The sequence below is a fragment of the Theropithecus gelada genome, unplaced genomic scaffold (assembly GCF_003255815.1).
Source record: "Theropithecus gelada isolate Dixy unplaced genomic scaffold, Tgel_1.0 HiC_scaffold_15876, whole genome shotgun sequence".
Taxonomy (NCBI): Eukaryota; Metazoa; Chordata; class Mammalia; order Primates; family Cercopithecidae; genus Theropithecus; species Theropithecus gelada.
In genome coordinates this window covers 1,005,116-1,024,803 of record NW_020257632.1, presented here as the reverse complement: position 1 = coordinate 1,024,803, position 19,688 = coordinate 1,005,116, and the positions used below count along the sequence as shown (strand labels likewise).

General features: G+C 41.0%; 1 protein-coding gene across 3 annotated transcripts in view; it reads left to right on the top strand.

The window, feature by feature from the left end:
- The window catches only part of LOC112617081 (glycerol-3-phosphate dehydrogenase, mitochondrial), a 247,945-nt gene that overhangs the window by 86,478 nt on the left and 141,779 nt on the right, over positions 1–19,688 (top strand). Inside the window, exon 1 of one of the 3 annotated variants that reach the window (XM_025373806.1) lies at positions 12,322–12,961. The exons of 1 other annotated variant lie outside the window; for it this stretch is intronic. The gene's annotated coding sequence lies outside the window, so the exon portion shown is untranslated. Of the gene's footprint in view, positions 1–12,321; positions 12,962–13,375; positions 13,676–19,688 lie in introns of those variants that run through there. One more of the 3 variants, XM_025373805.1, reaches the window with a different exon arrangement.

Genomic DNA, 19,688 nt, shown 5'->3' with positions numbered 1-19,688 from the left:
GACAGGCACCTATAGTCCCAGCTACTCGGGAGGCTGAGGCAGGAGAATCCCACTTGAACCTGGGAGGCGAACCTGCAGTGAGCCGAGATTGTACCACTGCACTCCAGCCTGGGCTACAGAGTGAGATTCCATCCAAAAACAAACAAACAAACAAAAAAACTACGCAGGCAGTAAAAACAAAGATATAGATTCACATTTCTTGTCACTGAATGGTGTTGTCAATATTTTGTTGAAAGAGGATTTACAGGGCATTACATTAATAATAATTCTAATATTAAAAATAAACGCCATATTTAGTTCACTGATGTGGTCTAAGTGCTTAGAATGGAAAGCTCAATAAATATTTGCTAGGTGAATGAATATGTGGAGTGCTTTATATGCCCCAGGTATTGTTGTAAGAACTGTACTTTTATCTTCTAATTTGTCTTTACAGTACTCCACAGAGGTAGGTCCCATTACCCATATATTATAGATGAGGAAACTGATGCTCAGAGAGATTAAGTAGGTTGCCTAAGATCATAAAGATAGTAAGTCATAAGACTTGATTTTGAATGATCTGATTCAAAGCCCAAGTTTTCACAGATTTTTGTTTTCTATTATTTTTATATAAGTTGTATATAAAATGTCCATAGCAAGTTATTAGGTTGGTGCAAAAGTAATTGCAGTTTTTGCCGTTAAAAGTAATAACACTGGTTAATTGTGACCCAAGTGGTCAGATTACAGGGGCTGGGTTTCTTTTTTCCTCTTTTTTATATATGTTTTCATGTTTCCAAAATGAACATGAGTTCTTTCTGTAATAAAATACCTACATTAAAAAGAACATTTTTGGTTAGTTTCACCACCAGTGACAAAAAGGCGTTTATGGGATTTTTCTTTCTGGAAAGAATGAATCATTCCCTTGCCATGCTATCTCAAAACACTGTTCCACATCTATTTTCTGCTCTTTTTACTCGCTTATGGTAATGATTGTTTCAATGCTGTTCTCTACAACTTGACTAAGTTGGAGAATGTATTTTATTTATCTTTGTATTTTTAGGGCTAATACAATGCCTGGAGCATCAGAAATATATATCCAAAGAGATTTATTTAATTGAAAAAGAATCTTCAAATAGTAAAATCAGTGTTTGTCGTTCCATTTTTCTTTGCTCCATTCCTTGTGCTGTAAAATATTATGTGTTTGTTCCCAGGTTCTGCCAAGGCAGAGCCGATCTCCGCTGCCCTTTATCTCCTACCGCTAAGAGCAGTAGCCAGTAAGTGTAAAAAATCAAAACAAAGCACTTTCCTATCTCCCCAATGGAGTAAAAGCAGTGAAGCCCAAATAATGCTTAGTTACCAAAAGCCACGCCAGGTGGCTAATCGAAAGGGTATTGATTTTAGCCAGTAAATAGCCATTAATATAGTTGGAACCTGGGTTGAATATGCAGCTTGGTAATTAGCTAATAAAGCAAACAAGGGCAGGAGAGAACGTGGCGCAGTTGGATAAGCAGCAGCCCATCATCCAGGAAGCTCGCCTATGTCTAATACCTTCTCATACGAAGGACTCAGGTTACCTTCAGGACTTTCCAGCCATTAAATAAGGATAAAAAAAAAAAAAAAACGAGAATATGAGATATAACTAAAAGCAGTTGTAAATGTTTTGCAAATATTACATGCAATAGTAATGTTTCCTGAAGACAGATGTTGCAATTTAATAATCTTAAGTGAGGAAGTTTAATAACTATTTTAGATCATCGGGATAATGTTTAGTTGTTCTAGGATAATTATTAAACAATTCTTAGTTTGTTAAATCATCTGATATTCCAAACAAATCCATAGCTTGGTTACTTCTCATATTATCCTGCAACAGCTCAAGGACATGGTAAAGTGGTAGAGACCAGTCAGCAAAAGAGAGAAAGGAAGAAGAAAATCAGGGATAAAGGGTCAGAGAGCTAAGGAAACAGATTAAAATCAAAGGACTTAGATCAGAGATGGTAAATTTGAAGACTAGATGTGAGCTTTAGCATCCAAATGCATTATAACAGACCTGCACTATTTTTTGTTCTTGTTTTGTTGCCTTTTTAAGGTTTGACTGCTAATAATTTCTTAAAGTCAAAAAAGTATCTTACACTAAAATCCCAGATTTCCAGTTTATTTTGAAAATTCAGAGTGTTTAGTAACACTGGGCTTAATTCTCCCATGACAACAATGGACAAAAGCTTTGTACAGGCTGCTACTTTTATTTACGCTAAAAATTTTGATTATGAACATCTTAAAGCTTATTGTAAATTAGAAAGAAAAATATCTATTCATCTACCTCTAAATTCAATAACTTAATACATTGCTATATTTATTAAGAACAGTTTCCTATATAACGCTAGTATGAACACACTGAAAACAAAACCTGTAATTTCCTAATGCCATGTTTACTCGGTTCATATTCAGATTTCCTCATTGTTCCTAAAATGTCATTTATATTCATTTTATTTTTTGTTTGTTTGCTTTTCTGAATACAGGCTCTTGCCTGTCACTCAGTCTGGAGTGCAGTGGTGTAATCCTGCCTCACTATAACCTCAAGCTCCTGGGCTAAAGTGATCCTCCAGCCTCAGCCTCCTGCGGAGCTGGGATTACAGGTGCATACCACCAGAACTGGCTAATTTTTTTTATTTTACTTTTTGTAGAGACAGAGTCTCACTGTGTTGCTCAGGATCTTCTTGCTTTGATCTCCCAAAGTGCTGGGATGATAGGAATGAGCCACCATGCCTGACCTGCATTTATCTTCTTTTCAAGCCATTATTCAATTAAAACACATGCTTTATATTTGATTATGTCACTTAAGTCACTTTTACTTCAGATCAGACCCTCTCTCCCTTTTCTTTTCTTCTGTGACAATGTTGTTGAAGAGGAATCAGTTGTCTTGTTGACTAGAATTTATACCTAAGGGGTTAACTCAGGTTAAGTATTTGGGGCAAAAATCATCTAGAAGTGATGGTGCAGACTTTACATTACATGCCATAAAGAGGTGGGTACTTTCTGGTTTTCCTAGCTGGTCACAAAAGGTTTGATACCAGGTTAAGGTCAAGAGCCAACCCCTGTGGATGTGGCATGCTTTCTCCAATTTGCCACAGACCCCACTACTGCTTATTTGTTTTACCATAGCCTGATGAACTCACTTTACCTTACCTGTGAGGCATATGTGAAATCTGACCTAACATATATCACATACTACAGTCTGGGTGTGTAATAAAAGCATATACTCCTTGTATTCGTTTGTTTTCATACTACTGTAAAGAACTGCCCGAGTCTGGGTACCTTATAAAGGCAAGAGGTTTAATTGACTCACTGTTCAGCATGGCCAGGGAGGCCTCGGGAAACTTACAATCCCGGCAGAAGGTGAAGGGGAAGCAAGACACCTTCTTCACAAGACAGCAGGAAGAAGTGCCCATCAAAGAGGGAAGTGCCCTTTATAAAACCATCAGATCTCATGAGAACTCACTCACTGTCATGAGAACAGCATGGGGGGAACTGTCCGCACGATTCAATTACCTTCACCTGGTCTCTCCCTTAACACATGGGAATTATAATTCAAAATGAGATTTGGGTAGGGATACAAAGCCTAACCATATCACTCCTGTATCCCTTAGACAATAGAATAGTGCCTGGTACACAAGTGGTGCTCAGTAAGTACTCATTGAATGACTGATGTTAGAAACATCTAAATTAGACACACCTGGAAGGAAATAGGATGTGAGGAAGATTTTGCAACTCATGTTCCTGAACTACATGTAGCCCAGAGAAGCCTTTTGTCCTTATAGAGAGAGAGCAAACTGAAGAGGCTGGCAGCTCTAGGGAATGGTTTTTTTCTTTGAACTGGAAAGAAAGGTACGATCCCAGTGGATAAATTTAAAAAAAAAAAAAAGAGGAAGAATAAATTTAAGATTCTGTGGCAGTCAAAGGTTTTTGTTATGAAGGGCCTGATGCAGATTGGGCTTTCTAGAGCAGATAGTGAGATGGAATATGACATGCAGGTGATTTATTAGGATTAATACATCTAAAACGAAGAGGGCAGAAGCAGAATCGGGCAGAGGGAGAAATTGGATTGTGATGCAGTCTCAATCTACTCCTCAGGGAGTTCTAGAGCATATAAGGCCCATCAGAGTTATTTTCCAATTATCTGGCTGAGTCTCATACCCCAGCCTCATTCAGTCACAGGATAAGAACTAACTCAGCAAAGGAATGACCTTGACTGAGGCAGCTTTCAGCGGTCCAGACAAATTCTGAAGGAGCTGGCTGCTGAAAACCACTTACTGAAGATGCTTCCAGGAGCTGGAGAAATAAGTTCTGCTTGAAAGAGGAACTGAGTGGTATAGCTATCTGTTTGCCTCGGAACCCACATTTAAAATTCTGCTCTTATCTCTAAATGAGGGCTGTGGAAATAGTTACTGAAGTATTCTTTTGCTAAGAATTAGTTGACTAATTGTAAACATTCAAATTATACTATAATTTTTTTCAACTTTGTTTTAGTATTTCTTTAATTGTTAGGAGTCTCAAAAAGTAAAAAATAAAACGGTCCAGGCATCTCTCAAATTTTACAAGACTCTGGTATTGCCTGAATGTCCCACAGGATACAAAATTGAGCCCATTTACATGGTTGTAAATTGCTGTGGCATTCTGAATTAAAAACATCCTACAAATGTCAATGATGTACTGAAGATCTAGCTCTGGAAAGATAGATTGGCATTAGTGCCAAAGGGAAATAAATGGAGAAAGCTGTATTAGTTTCCTATTGCTGTTATAACAAATTGCCACAAACTTGGTTGTTAAAGCAACGGAAATGTATTGTTGACAGTTCTGGAGGCCTGAAGTTGAAAATCAGCATCACTAGACTGAAATCAAGGGGTCAGCAGGGCTGCACTCCTTCTGGAGACTCTAGGGAGAATCCATTCTGTGTTTCTTCCAGTTTCTGGTGGCTGCAGGCCTTTCTTGGCTTGCGTTTGCATTACTACAGTCTCTGTATTCATGATCACTCTGTCTTCTATTCTGCTGTGTGCATACAATCTTCCTATTACTTTTGTCTTTTAAGGATATGTATGATTGCATTTAGGGCCCACACCCATAATTCAGAGTAATCTCTCCATTTCAAGATACTTAATCATATCTACAACTCTCCCCCTCTCCCCACTGCTGGGCCCAATAAGGTAAAATTGACAGGTTCCACGGATCAGAATGTGAATAACTTTGAGGAGGCCATTATTCAGTCTACCACAGTGTAGCTTCTCAGTCTTTGCTTTAGCTCTCATTAGGCTGCAGACTATTTGCTTTCTACCTATTACAACAGCAGGAATCAAAAGGACACCCTATGTAAAGTGACAGGATACCCTATATCCAGGGTGGGCCTCATGATGAAAAAACTAGAATTTCAACCTCCAGCACTTTGAGACCCACTTTAGGAAGGCCACGTTTGTGAGGGCAGGACATTTGCTGTATTTCAATACTATAAGAGGACCAGGTTGACAGTGAAGAACACAATAAAAATTGCCTTCTACCACATTTGACTATTGAAAGATATTTTTTTAGAATACACATTACTCTAGATTTACTAGAAAAAAAGTTTCTAGATGCCCTGACACCAGTTTCTAGCTATTTCTCACATGTCAAGTTACTTCATTCTCAGAAACTTAGGCTAAGAGTTAGGCAGGAAGGGAACAGGATTATTTATTTACAGCGTGGTCTAGAGAATTTTAAAATAATAGACTTCCCATTAAATTGTAAAATTTCTCCTTGATGGATGTTACATTTAACCATTCTCTCGTTTTACTTTATGCCTCCCTAAAGAGCTCTTTCAAAAATGAACTTTAATTTGTAACTGAAGGATAACAGAACAAAGATTCTCTGCTTTCCTGTCTTCCATTTTCAGGCTTTATGTGATGATTTTGCTGATAGAGGAGGAATGAAGGAGATTTGCTTTTCAGGCCAAGGAACAGCACCTGTTACCCTCTGGTCTATGCTCCCTGTGTGTAAAACACTTTCCTCTTGGCTTAGCAGAAATTAGGTCAATGCCTACATGTTTCAAGGCTAAGATACAACATCCTCACTTTAGAGCTAATGATGTAAAGATGTAAATCCTGTCTGTTGGTATTGTTGTGCTGTTTTTGCTATTCAAATTCATTCATTTTCTTTTTTTAAAATCGTGTTATAACATTATAAACAGTGGTCAAGTTTATTTTAAGCATTTACTGCTAAGATTTAAGCCATTTCCAGGTTATATAAAATGTATTCAAATTTGGGACTGACACATCTCCAGTTTCTTGGGTTATTTACCGTTGGTTCAGTTACCTCTTTCACTAGGATGATAACTAAGCTTTACTCTGAAAAGCTCAATTCTTTATTTTGTTTTAGTTCCCACATCAGAACTTAATACTTACTCATGTTCTCTGCATGAGTTTCTTGGGACATTTCTGCTTACCCACACTTTCCTGCTGTTATTAAATAGGAGGCTATGTTCCAGAGACAACATTACTGAGTGTATATCATCAACATTTATAGAAGCTTGTTTTCAGTGCTGCCCTGTCCCAGGGATAAAGCGGATTCCTCTTTAGGGAAGGAATACATATTTCCTTTACCCTCAGGACCTTTAAATCTAAGTAAGTTTCTTGGTGCCACTTTATATTGATGCTTTAGACATTTATTTCAAGAATACATTCCCAGTTCTTATAAAGCAGAAATAAAACATAAAGTACCCATTTAAAAATATATTTAGTATTTTTATTTCATCTTTTCAAGGATCATATATTTTCACTTCATTCTTGATCCTAACTCTTTGAGAATCACTGACATGGAAAGATTTTCTGTTGGATATTTTGAGATGTCTATAACTCTGCTGTTAAGAATTCATGTATCAAGTAGGTGGAGATCTACCAAATGCGTGTTCTTTTCTCAAGCTCCCAAAGTGATTGGTCTGATGCTGCCCAAGGATTTAAGATTTTCTTGGACAGCAATGTTAATCTTTTAGATACTTTATGTTAGTTTTGTTTATTGGTAAGTAGTAAACTTGTAGTCTTTAATTTTTGGTTAATTTCTTACTGTTTGCAACTATTGTTAACAATGGATATGATTATGTTAGATTCATATATAACATAACTTTCTAATTCATGTAAACTACTTAAACTGTACCCAAATTAAAGAATATAATGAAAAAAATACGTGAACATGCAAAGCTTCAGAACAAAGTGTTTTGTCAGGATATGCTTGTGGTTTACGGAAGAGAACTGACATTGGTAATAGTTCTATTGGCAACTTATATACCAGGCATTTTACATATATTATCCCACTCAATCCCGGTTTGGCCATCTGCTAGGTGTGTTGTCTTCAGCATATTACTTAACAATTTTTTACCTTAATTTCCCCATTTGGTGGAATGAAACAAAAGAAAAAAACCCAGAAAAATGAAATACTTGCATAGTTATGCTGAGGATTAAAGATTACATCACTTTGTGAAGAGTAGTGCCTGAGATAAAGTAAACACTATATGAATGTTTGATATTAACATCCTTCACTGATAAGGATACTGACGTTTTGGAAAGCCAGAGGACAAGACCATGATTGAAGAACTTGTAAGATACGACTTGAGGTCTATACCAAGCAGTTTCTCATTTTAGTCTTGGCTCCGTGTTTAGCTAATATTGTAATACCACTGAGCTTTGGTTTCGTTTTTTATAAACTGAAAGTGTGGGGTTAACATTTATAGTCCTGTTCAATTCTAGTATTCCATACATTTTACTTCGAGCTTTGGTAACCAATGAACACTTACCTGGCTATGGGGAAAATTTGTTTTTCTCTAGAAATGGGCAAAGACTAAAACAGTTGGCTCTAGACATGTGGTGGTCATTAAAAGTACATGGTAGACTCATCACTGGAAGGTGCCCACATAGTGGGAAAAGGTCAATCCCAGAAGCTGCGTTTAAGATGTCTTAGTAGCAGGTAGCCTACTCTCCAAGTCTGGGAGGGAAAAAACTTCTTGCTCATTTTGTTACACTAGGATATAGGTGACAACCTAAATTCATCTGACAACACTACAAAAACAAGGTAAATGAATGGTGTACCAACTTAGGCTTCTGTAAGACACGAATGGGTGAAAAAGGAAAAGCTTTTCAGATTTTTGTGGCCATATGAGGATGAAAACCTATGACTGTGCTTGAGTTGTCTTAGGCACAGGAGAAAGGAGTTAGGTGGCACCAAAGTTATTTGACACCAGAAATCTGAAAGACAGTAAACATAATTTCATTCCAAATGCTGAGTCATGTTTATGGGGAAGAAGAGAAACACTTAAGACTCTCACTTCCCTGAGGTCTTGGTCTTCACTAGATTGCCTTCTGCTGAAATAATTACTTCGTGTTTTAAAATTGGGTTATGGTCATTGTTTCCTTTCTCATACCCCTACTTAGTCTTCCTACACTATTAGTTTTAAATCAGTGTATTTGTTTCATTTGGTTTTAATACTATAAGCAAAAAAGAAGCAGTAGCAAGTGTTTGTTGAGAAGGGAAGGTTTTTGTTTTTTTTAATATTGTCTGTGGAGCTAGCATAGTAATTATTGAGAGCAATTCCGAGATTAATGATTATCTCCCACTTCCCCATGAAAGTATCTTAATAATGAAAAGAAAATGCTTAGGCATATAGGAAATTGTGTTCCTGTTAGATACTCTAATCAGCAATCAAACCCTTTCAGTGGAATTCTTGTTATGTTAGGAGCAAGACAGAGGGCTAGGGATAGGGAGGCAGAAAGCTACTTAGATACTCATAAAAAGAATTGTCAAAAAAAGGCTTTAAAGTGCTATGTATTAGGCAAGAAAGAAAAATTTGTTTTTATATTTTATTCTCTTCAGAAAAGATTCATGGAACAAATAGGGCATAGTATTTTATTTTATAAGTGTCTGTGAAATCTTTTTATTTTCCTTTTCTTTTCAAGATAGAGTCTCGCCCTGTCGCCCAGACTGGAGTGCAGTGGCGTGATCTCAGCTCACTGCAACCTCTGCCTCCCGGGTTCAAGCAATTCTCCCATCTCAGCCTCCCGAGTAGCTGGGACTACAGGCGTGTTCCACCAGACCTGGCTAGTTTTTGTATTTTTTAGTAGAGACGAGGTTTCACCATGTTGGCCAGGTTGGTCTTGAACTCCTGATCTCAGGTAATCCTCCTGCCTTGGCCTGCCAAAGTGCTGGGATTACAGGTGTGAGCTAACGTGCCCGGCCAGTGTCTGTAAAATCTTAAAATAATGATCATAAACCTCTACATTTTGAAATTAATGTTCATTAAATTTTTTTTTTAATTTCCATTTTTATTTTAGATTCAGGGGCTACATGTGCAGGTTTGTTTCAAGGGTAAATTGTGTGGTGCTGAGATTTGGGCTTCTATTGATTCCATCATCCACATACTGAATGTAGTACCCAATAGGAAGTTTTTCAGCCCCTGTACCCCTCCCTCCTTTTGGATTCCCCAGTGCCTATTATTCCCATTTCTATGTCTGAGTGAAACCATGATTTAGCTCACACTTACAAGTGAGAACATGTGATACTTGGTTTTCTGTTCCTACATTTGTTTGCGTGGGATAACAGCCTGCAGCTGCATCCATGTTGCTGCAGCTGCATCCATGTTGCTGCAAAGTGATTTTGTTCTTTTTTAGGGCTGTGCATTTTTAAGAATTAACAACTTTGATGCTCTAAATAACTTATGCTCTAATTGCAAGTCAGCAATGTTTTATTGGAGAAAATTATCTACTATACAACAGTTTCCTATTTATTTTATTCAAGTCAATAGTTGAGATTAGATGTGTGTGAAGAGTGGGGGAGTGGGAACTATAGAGCAGAGGTACACGGTCTTGAAAAAGAAGATTCAGAGTAAATTGTGTGCTGATCAGGTGAAGCTTCCTTCCTTGTCTGTGCCCCTTGACCCCACTCCCATGCACACCTTTTTCCTTCTGCGTCCTTTCTGAATCCCACCAGATGCCAACATCCTTCTGCTGTCCTTTGGTTGCTCTGGGCCCCAAATTTGGCAAGAGGAATCATGTCCAATGCTTCTGACTTTTCTCTATCTCCAACTATGTCCTACCTCCTATTCTCTACCTCCTCCTGTATCCAAATCAGACTCAGGGGCTGATGGTCATGGGTTATTGATATAAGAACTGAATCTTACATCAGTTCTTGGCTTGTTAGTGAAACCGCCTTTGCAAAATTATGACCTAGACAGTGAAAGAGATCTGACTTAACCGACTCCATCTTGCTTCTAACCTACAAACTGTCCTTGTTCATTCCTGGGCGTAGGCTGAACTAACTTTGGGAGAAACTTAGTTTACAGTTTACAGTTTTAATAAAGATGGTAACAGCCCTTTCCCAAAGCAGACCTCCCTCTTGTCTGGGGACTAGATTGCCTTTGTAGGACTGACAGCCACAAAAGATTAGAAACTATGGTTTAGGAGTCATTCTGACCCTCCCTAAACTGCTTCTAAGATCAGTGCTTGAGGTATTTTGCAGACCCTGCACTTGACAGATAAGCTGGTACCACCTAGATTAATAAACTGACTCCTCTGATCTTGTGGCCCTCCACCCAGGAACTGACTTAGTGCAAAAAGACAGCTCCAACTCCCTATGATTTCATTCCTGACCAATCAGCACTCCTGGCTCATTGGCTTCCCCCAGCCCACCAAGTTGTCCTTAAAAAATCTGCTCCATGAATGCTCAGGAGTCTGATTTGAGTAATAATAAAACTGATCTCCTGCACAGCTGGCTTTGCGTGAATAACTCTTGCAATTCCCTTGTCTTGATGAATCGGCTCTGTCTAGGCAGCGGGCAAGATGAACTCCTCAGGTGGTTACACTAGCTAGCAGTGTGAGTAGGACTAGTGGGGAAAATAATCAGGTGACATCGCATGGATTGGACCAGATCGCTTACCTCAGCATTCATTTCAAATCAAGAAACACGTAAACATCAGTTATATTCAGGCATTATGCTAGGCACTAGAGTACAAAAGTGAGTAACTGATGGTCCCATTTCCCAAGCACTGAACTGATCTGGGATAATCAGTGGGAAAGAAATCCAGGACTGGCACCCAATTCAACCAGATTATTCCTTTTCTGGGTAACATGTTGCATTTCTAGATAAATGATTAGGGTTTGAAGAAAAAATGATAAAAATATTGGTTTGATTTGTCAAACTAAAGAAAAAAAAACTGAGGCAACTTAATATAACCAGTCTCACAATGTTGCCCAGTTACAAGTAAGTTTTATTTATTTTATTTATTTATTTATTTTTGAGACGGAGTCTCACTCTGTCACCCAGGCTGGAGTTCAGTGGTGCCATATCAGCTCACTATAACCTTCGCCTCCCAGATTCAAGTGATTCTCCCGCCTCAGCTTCCTGAGGAGCTGGGATTACAGGCATTCGCCACCATGCCCGGCTAATTTTTGTATTTTTAGTAGAGATGGGGTTTCACCATGTTGGTTGGGCTGTTCTCGAATTCCTGACCTATTGATCTGCCCACGTCATACTCCCAAAGTGCTGAGATTATAGGCGTGAGCCACCGCGCCCACCCGGCTACAATAAAGTTTTTAAAGGAAAAGAAGAGGCGGTTTCCAAGTTGTTTACCAATAATTTACATAAAAACACATAAACTATTGATTGCCTATAGATTGTTCTTCGTATCACAAATTCCAGGAACATGAAGATATGGTTGGGCAGTCAGTCATGAACAAAATGCCTTTAAACAATCGCCCCTGAGCATGAGTGTAGGGGTGCAACCTATGTCCCATACTCAAGTCTCTCTGGGCCTGATAAATTTTGCATACCTCACATTGCTCAAATGCTCTGAACTATTTTTCTTTTCTCAATTACAATTTCTTTTCTCTGGTTGCTCATTAGATTCAACTGGGGGGAGCTTTTAAACCATGGTTCTCAAACTTTAGTGTGCACCAGAACTACCTGAAGGGCTTGTAAAATCTGGGTAGCTCAGCCCCAGCCCCAGAGTCTGTGAATCAGGTCACTGGAGTACAGTTTCTATCAAGTTCTCAGGTGATGCTGATGCTGCGGGCTCCAGTGACTACACTTTTAGACCCAGTTTTGAAATACAAGGACTTGCAGATCCCACGTCCAGACCGATTCATTGGACTTGGGGATGGAAATCTGGCATTTCACCCCTCCCCACCCCCTCCCCCCAATTTTAATGTGTCCAAGGGTGAGAATCATTGCTCCTCTGTGGACTATGGATGGTTCCCTCAAGTTACTGAGTTTGAGACTTAATAAATAAATGCATTCCTTTGGGTCAACTATAGGAGTTCTGCGGTATTTAAGGACATTAAATGAGTGACTTAATACTTTATTAAAAAAAATACCACTGCGTTTTTGGTTCACACTAATTTTCTTCCTTCTTTTGGAAAGGCATTTCCGTCCATCTCCTGGATATTTTCCAATACCACGATAGAAAGGTTATTAGTACAGCACCCAGAGGTCTTCGGAGCAAAGCTCTCAAAGAAGTGGGATCCATTTGAGCCCCAACTCCGCCTTCCTTAGGTCCCCTTGGGCTTGTCTAGCCCTAGTAGTTCCAACAAGTGAGCTGGGCATGCTCAGTGGGCAGGGTCGTTTCTTTTTTGGGGGGGTTGGGGGGGTTGCAAGTGGGAAGCCTGCTGTTCGACTGCCGGGGCTCTCCGCCTCCCCCCACCTGTATGAGGCTGGGCCTGGGGAACCTGTGCTCAGCATTCCACCCCCTGGAGCTTGGGCTTGGACTTCCCTGCGGGTCCCTGCGCTGACATTCGGGGGGGAGCCAGGAGGCCTGGCGCGGCTTGAGCCCGCCGGGGGAGCCGGGCGAGAGTCTGGGTTCTGACGGCGGGGTCGCAGGGTCGCCCGCCTCCTGGACGCGTCCGTAGGCCTAGGGAAGCCGGCCGGCCGGGAGGTGCAGAGTAGGAGAAGCCAGATCCAGGGGCGGACAACGAGAAGTCGTCAGGTAAGTCAGCCCCGCCAGCCTGCCGGCCGGCGAGTGTCTCCCCTCCCCCAGGCAGATGGCCAGGGCGGCCCGCATGGGCGAGGGCACAGGAAATCGGACACCGCCACCGTCTTCCCCAGCCTGGCCTAGCTCAGGCTTTCCAGTCCGCCAGCCCGCTGGCAAGGCGGGGCGGAGGTCTGGAGTCCGGCACCACCGAGGCACAAAGCAGGAACTGCAGCCGCGGGCGAGGGCCCTTGCGTGTGGCGCTGCGCGACCCCACCCGGCGGCGGGAGCCGCGTCCCCGTCTAGTCACGTTCATTGGGCCGCGGAGACCTCCTCGCTCGCCGCCCGCTCTTCGCAGCGCTTTTCCCTCCCACACCCCAGCCAACCCCGGCCCCGGTTCCTGCCCCCACTTCCGCGTTTCCCCGCTGGGCCGGAGGAGCCTGGGCCCGAGGTATCCGGGCTGGAGGTGGCGGCCTCGCCGCCCGGGTCAGCCCTCCGGGAGTGAGCAGGCGCGGGAGCGGGAGGAGGAAGTCGGGAAGTGGGAAGGCGGGGGCGCGGCCGGCCGGGCGCTCGAGTTACACCCGCCCAGCCCGCCTCGAGTGACAGCCCCGCGCGCCGCGCTGCTAGCACCCGGGCCGAGGCTCTGATTCCGGGGGGAGGCCGACTCCACCCTGGCTGGAGGAACTGGGTGCCCCTGCCCGCTGGCCCCTCGCGCGTGAGGATCTATCTCAGGTGTGTGCTTCCTGGGAGACCCCTTCCCCCGCCCTTAGGATTCTAGAGGGGAGTGGTCCCTTTCTGACCTGGGCCAGTGTTCTGGGACTCCAGTGTTGCGGTAGGTGGTGGCGGGAAACGGGAAAGATTTAGAATTTCTTCCCATCAGCAGAAGATGGACTCGCTTTTCTCTAGGGTTTCGTTGTTTATATTTTGGAGGCGGCAGTTGTAAAACAGTACAGTGGCAGGACTTTTGGGGCGAGGGTTGGTACCCCATTGAAAGTTTATGCAAACTTTTAGCTTGTAGATGGGGCTAGTCTGCTAAGGATTGTTGCTCCCTTCCGAAGCAAGAGTGAGAACGAGTCTGGACGGGGGCTGAGGCTTCTTTGAGAAACTCAGCGCCTGGCGTGTGACTGTCCTAGGAGGAAATGGAAGGTGCACACTGATAACTTAAAACAGCCTCCACTCCCCACGTAACTTCTACCAGCAAAAATAGATTTGCAAAGAGTGCTTTGGCAGGAAGGTGTAGCTGGGTGAATGAAGTGCTGCTCTTAGCAGATGGTCTCTAGTCTGGCTTCCACCTTGTGCAGTGGAATATTCACTCTCAGAAGAGTTCCAGAGTAATTTACAAACACAAATTCTCGCAAAGTGTTAGTGACATGGGCAACCCAAATCACACAACACATTATAAATATCATAGGAGGCAGCTATAGAAATAGCAGCTAGTCAACTTATACTTGTATAAATAGGTGAGGGGAGGAAGTTAGTAAGTGACAGGGAGTCTTTATTGCTAAAACAAAACTGTTAGTATTTTGCACGTGTTCCAAGTTTAAAGAGATGTGAAGTTTGTTTTTGGCGTGTGGAGGGTGTTGGCAGCTGTCACACTGGGCCCAGGCACTTCTTGGTAGCTACTGACCACTCTAGTCCCAGTCCTACAGTTCTTGCTAGCCCAGCACATGACAGCAGGATGCCATTGCCCAATGGAGACCGTGTGCAGCCTGGGGAACCTTGTGATGTGGATGTTGAAACCCCCCTCTGTTTCTCACAGGGGCGTTATGTCAAATTACAACACTTCCTTGACTTTTACAAATCAACTCTTCTAATGCAGCAATATTTTAATGAATAAATGGATAAATATGGGGTTTTGGGTTTGAGAACCAACACTGGATTCATTGCAACAGTCCATTCTCATAGCTCACAGAGTCATTTTATTTTATAAAGAAATTCTAAGCAGCATTAGAGCTCTGCTTCTTTCTCTCTCCCTTGTGATTCATTCAAAGATGCAATGGCTTGGTTCAGGAATTGACAAAAGGGCCACAGTGTTACCAATTGTTAGTGAATATTACTACCCCCTTTAGTTTGTTGTAACTAATCATATTGTAGATATTTTAAAAGATTTGATGATGATTGTGCGTAGCTCGTGTTGGTAAACTATTACAACTCTGAATTTACTCTGTTTGGTTGTTTTCTTTCCTCTCTAGCATGTAAGTTCTATGAGAGTAGTAGGGCTTGTCCTGTCTTGCATACTTTCAGAACTCTAATGCCTGGAGTGGTGACTAGCTTGTAATACACCCTCAATAAATGTTTTCTCAATGAGTGACCTCTAATGCCTAGAGGGGTGACTAGCTTGTAATACGCCCTCAATAAATGTTTTCTCAATGAGCAACCGAACTGTGGAACAAACTCTAGCTGAGGGTAGTTGCGGAGCAGGGAGCCAAAGACTTTGGCTTTAGGTCATCTTTTAAAACTCAGCCTCAATTGTCTTATTGGCAAAATATGGATACTAAATGCAATGACATGTGTGCAAGTGCTAGCAATGTACCTACCTGGCAAGTGGTAGACTTCAAAAGACTAGCTTCCATCCTGTATTTTTCCTTCTTATACTCAAATAGGAAAATATAGGCAAAGAATATAGTTAGCTTGAAAATTTGGGCAAAGAATTCTTGCATGTTGTACATGAATTATTCGTACATTTTTTTCGGTTAGTTTAGTGTGTTGGGCTGGGGAGAGGAGAGGTGGGTTAGTGGTAGCTATGGTTATTAGAGAAGGGAAGCAATTTTCAGATCAGTATCTAATTTCTCAGTTTTACTTTTTTAATGTGATGATGTTTCTGTTTAGGTTTTCCAAAACTTGATTCTTTCTGTTTGTCAACACCTGGACTCGTGGGGCGATCCTAAGTGCAGAAACAACACTTCAGAAAGAGGACTAGAAATCAAATATATGAACACTAGTCTTCTTAAATGAAATGTTCTGTATTCTTGTGCAGCATTATATTGTAATAAGTGCTAGATTAAAAAAAAAAGTTATCCTCTTTTGAAAAGCTTACAGTTGTTTAACAAGGTAAAACATAGATGGAACACGATTGGAGACCAACATAAGACCTTGTACAATCATTTTTCCAGTGGTAGGATATTGGCCAGAACTGTTGTGATTATGAAGGAAAAGGTTAATATTGGCTCAAGTAGTTGGAGACAGCTTCCTGCCGAAGAGAATGTCACTTCAGTAACAGAGGGACTTATTTCCTGAAGATGATAGAAAAGATCATCTTTGTTTCAGGGATGTTTGCTATTGTGTACTCATTGTATAAAAAAGCCAACATAATCGTGTACTTCCAAAAATGATCTTTCTGTTGAAAATTATATGGGAAATCTTCAGTAAAATTTTGCATATGCAAGAAATGAATACTTGTCACTAGGTCTGTGAAGTTTAAAGCTCAGGGTTGGCGTTAGAATGGTAACTCTTCATTCTTGTCACCTTTAACACACTTGCTTAAAAATGTGTCAGATAGGTCACGTACAGTGGATCACGCTTGTAATCCCAGCACTTTGCTTTGGGAGGCCAAGGCAGGTGGATCGCTTGAGCCCAAGAGTTTTGAGACCAGCCTGGACAACATGGAAACCCCATATTTACAAAAAATACAAAAATTAGTCAGGCATGGTGGCCTGTGCCTGTAGTCTCAGCTACTCAGGAGGTCAAAACGTGAGAATTGCTTGAGACTGTCTCAAAAAAAAAAAAAAAAAAGCCAGGCAGGCACGATGGCTCATCCCAGCACTTTGGGATGGGAGGCCTGGGCAGGTGGATCACCTGAGGTCAGGGGTTTGAGATCAGCCTGGCCAACATGGCAAAACCCCGTCTCTACTAAACATACAAAAATTAGCTGGGCATGATGGTGGGTGCCTGTAATCCCAGCTACTTGGAAGGCTGAGGCAGGAGAATTGCTTGAACCCAGGAGGCAGAGGTTGCAGTGAGTCAAGATTGTGTCATTGCACTCCAGCCTGGGTGACAGAAGGAGACTCTGTCTCAAATAAGTAAGTAAGTAAATAAATACATAAATAAATAAAATAAAAGTGTCAGATGGCCTGCCAGTTACTCTATTCAGTTTTGACAATGGGGAGTATTTTATATATTCTTTACCTGGAGTATAAGGAGAAAATTATTAATCATCAGGGTTGAAATGCCTCTCAACCTGCCAAATTCAAAAATTGTTTCTTGGGAGATAGAGAAGAGCTGAATGGAACTAAACTAACAAGATATTATTAAGTAAGTTTTAGTTGCTCATCAAAATACTTAAATAATTCCATCATGTCTTAAGACTTTTGAGGTAAGAAAACTTAGAAGTGGTATGTTAGGGCAAGAAGAAACTAATAAAGTGTGCTTTACTTTTCTTTGTTTTAGAATTGTTGACATGATGTGTGAAAGAAATGTAAGAGGAAGATGTGATCAAACTCAACTCCAAGTGAGAAAGACAACGGCCAATGTGGCTGCAAGCCAGGAAATCTCTAACAATTTTAGAATAGACTTCTTCCTGTAATATATAACCAGGGATTGATCTCAGGAACATTTAAGAAAAAGAAAGGAAGAGACGTTGATGCTTTGAATACCTGAGAATGTTTAGATAATGATTGTGGTCAGAATGCATCCAGAATTCTAATTTGTGTCCTGACGTGAATGTGACCAAGTTTGTTTGTTTGTTTCCTTTGGCTTGTGTTCCAGGATTTTGATCTTTCGTTAGAGGCTCTTACTAGTTCTTTGGGTTGTGTATTTCTTCCTATATCATATCTATGCTCTTATTTCCTATTTTTCAGTTGAGAATTTTATGTTCTTTCAAAACCAGATTTCTGATTTATGCAGCAAAAACACGATTTATGATTTATTTAGGTCAGGCTTTGGTTCAATTAGTTCACAAAATTAGTGGGAAAAATTGGTTAATAGATGTCTCTCCTTCTCAAGTACAAATGTATTTTGACATATTGTGATATAGTAAGAAAGATACTTGTCCCCTATTCTGACTAACGAACTTTTAAGACCCTTGCAATCTCTGGAATGATGAGTGTCTTTTTCTACACTGCTGAGATGACAGGTGACTCTTGGTAGAACCGTAGATAGCTTCAGGATGGGGATGGGAGCTGGTGCCAGAGGAACCAACTATGTAATTAGAGGGTTAGAATTTCAGCTTCACTCCAGACCTCTGGGGAGGGGAGAGTGGCTGGAAATCAGTCAGTCACCAGTGGATAATGATTTAATCAATCACGCCCATATCACGGAGCCTTCATAAAAACCTTAAATTTTGGAAAGCTTCTGAGTTGGTGAATACATGGAGGTGCTGGAAGGAAGGCGTGCCCAGAGAGGGCACCCCTTCTCCCATTTCTTGCCCTGTGTACCTCTTCATCTGGCTGTTGATTTGTGTCTTTTATAATACCTTTTGTAATAAACTGGCATACATAAGCAGGCCCATTGTGGTGGCTCACACCTGTAAGCCCAGCACTTTGGAAGGCCAAGACAGAAGGATAACTTGAGCCCAGGTGTTTGAGATCAGCCTGGGCCATGTGGAGAGACCCTGTCTCTACAAAAAATTAAACAACAACAACAACAACAAAAAACTAGTTAGGCGTGGTGGTCCATGCTTATAGTCCTCACTACTCTGGAGGCTGAGGCAAGAGGATCTCTTGGGGCCAGGAGGTCAAGGCTACAGTGAGCTGCGTTAGTGCCACTACGCTCCAGCCTGAGTGACAGAGCGAGACCTTGTTTCAAAAAAAAAAAAAAAGAGAAAAAAAAAAAGTAAATAAAGTTCTGTTAGCCATTACAGCAAATTATCAAATCTGGGGATGGGTTTGTAGGAACCCCTGATTTGTAGCTAAGTTTAACAGAAGTGTGGATATCCCGGGGCCCACTATTTTTGACTGGCATCTGAAGTGGAGGGCAGTCTCATGGGACTGAGCCCTTACCCTGTGGTGTCTGCACAAACTCTGGGCAGTTAGTGTCAGACTAAATTAAATTGTAGAACATTCAGTTGGTGCCCCTAGATAGAGAGTTTCTTGCTGTGGAAAACCCATACATTTGGTGTCAAAAGTATTGTGACTAGAGGAATAATTTTTCTTTATATATGTATTGGCAAAACTTAAAGACATTATTTGGGGACATCTTTTAATTATTCAAATGAAATAATTATTCATGTACTATATTTTGGACAGTGAGATACTGTCAAAGTCTGGGTACTTTAGAACAATGACTGATTTAGATTTTTCAAGCCTTATATTTTTTGAATACTGAAATGTCCTCTGTGGAATCTCATGCTGGATTGTCCACGTATATCCTTCTATAAAAGGTTTTAATATAGGGGGAAAAACAAACCCCACAAACTATGACAGACAGATTGTTTTCTGAAATCGAGATTTCTAGAAGCTGCTACTGTCAAATGAGATAACCTCTGAGTATTACTTGGTAACAATGGGGTGACATGCTTAGAATGCTTTGCTACTTGTATCTGCTGATGACCACCAAGGCCAAGCAGAAACTTTAGATAGCTAGACACGTGTATGGAACAAAAGTTTATGTTCAAGGTAAACTTGTTAGGAAAACTTTGGTCAAGATTCCAAGAAAACATAAAATAAGCTTCTAAGTGTACTTCAAAAGTGACGAAAATAATGCAGTTCAGAGTACTAGGTTCTCAAAAGTTGCTTTCTTTTAATTTTAACTGAATAAAAGAAAGGATATTGGCTAAGTGGTGGCTTATGCCTGTAATCCCAGCACTTCG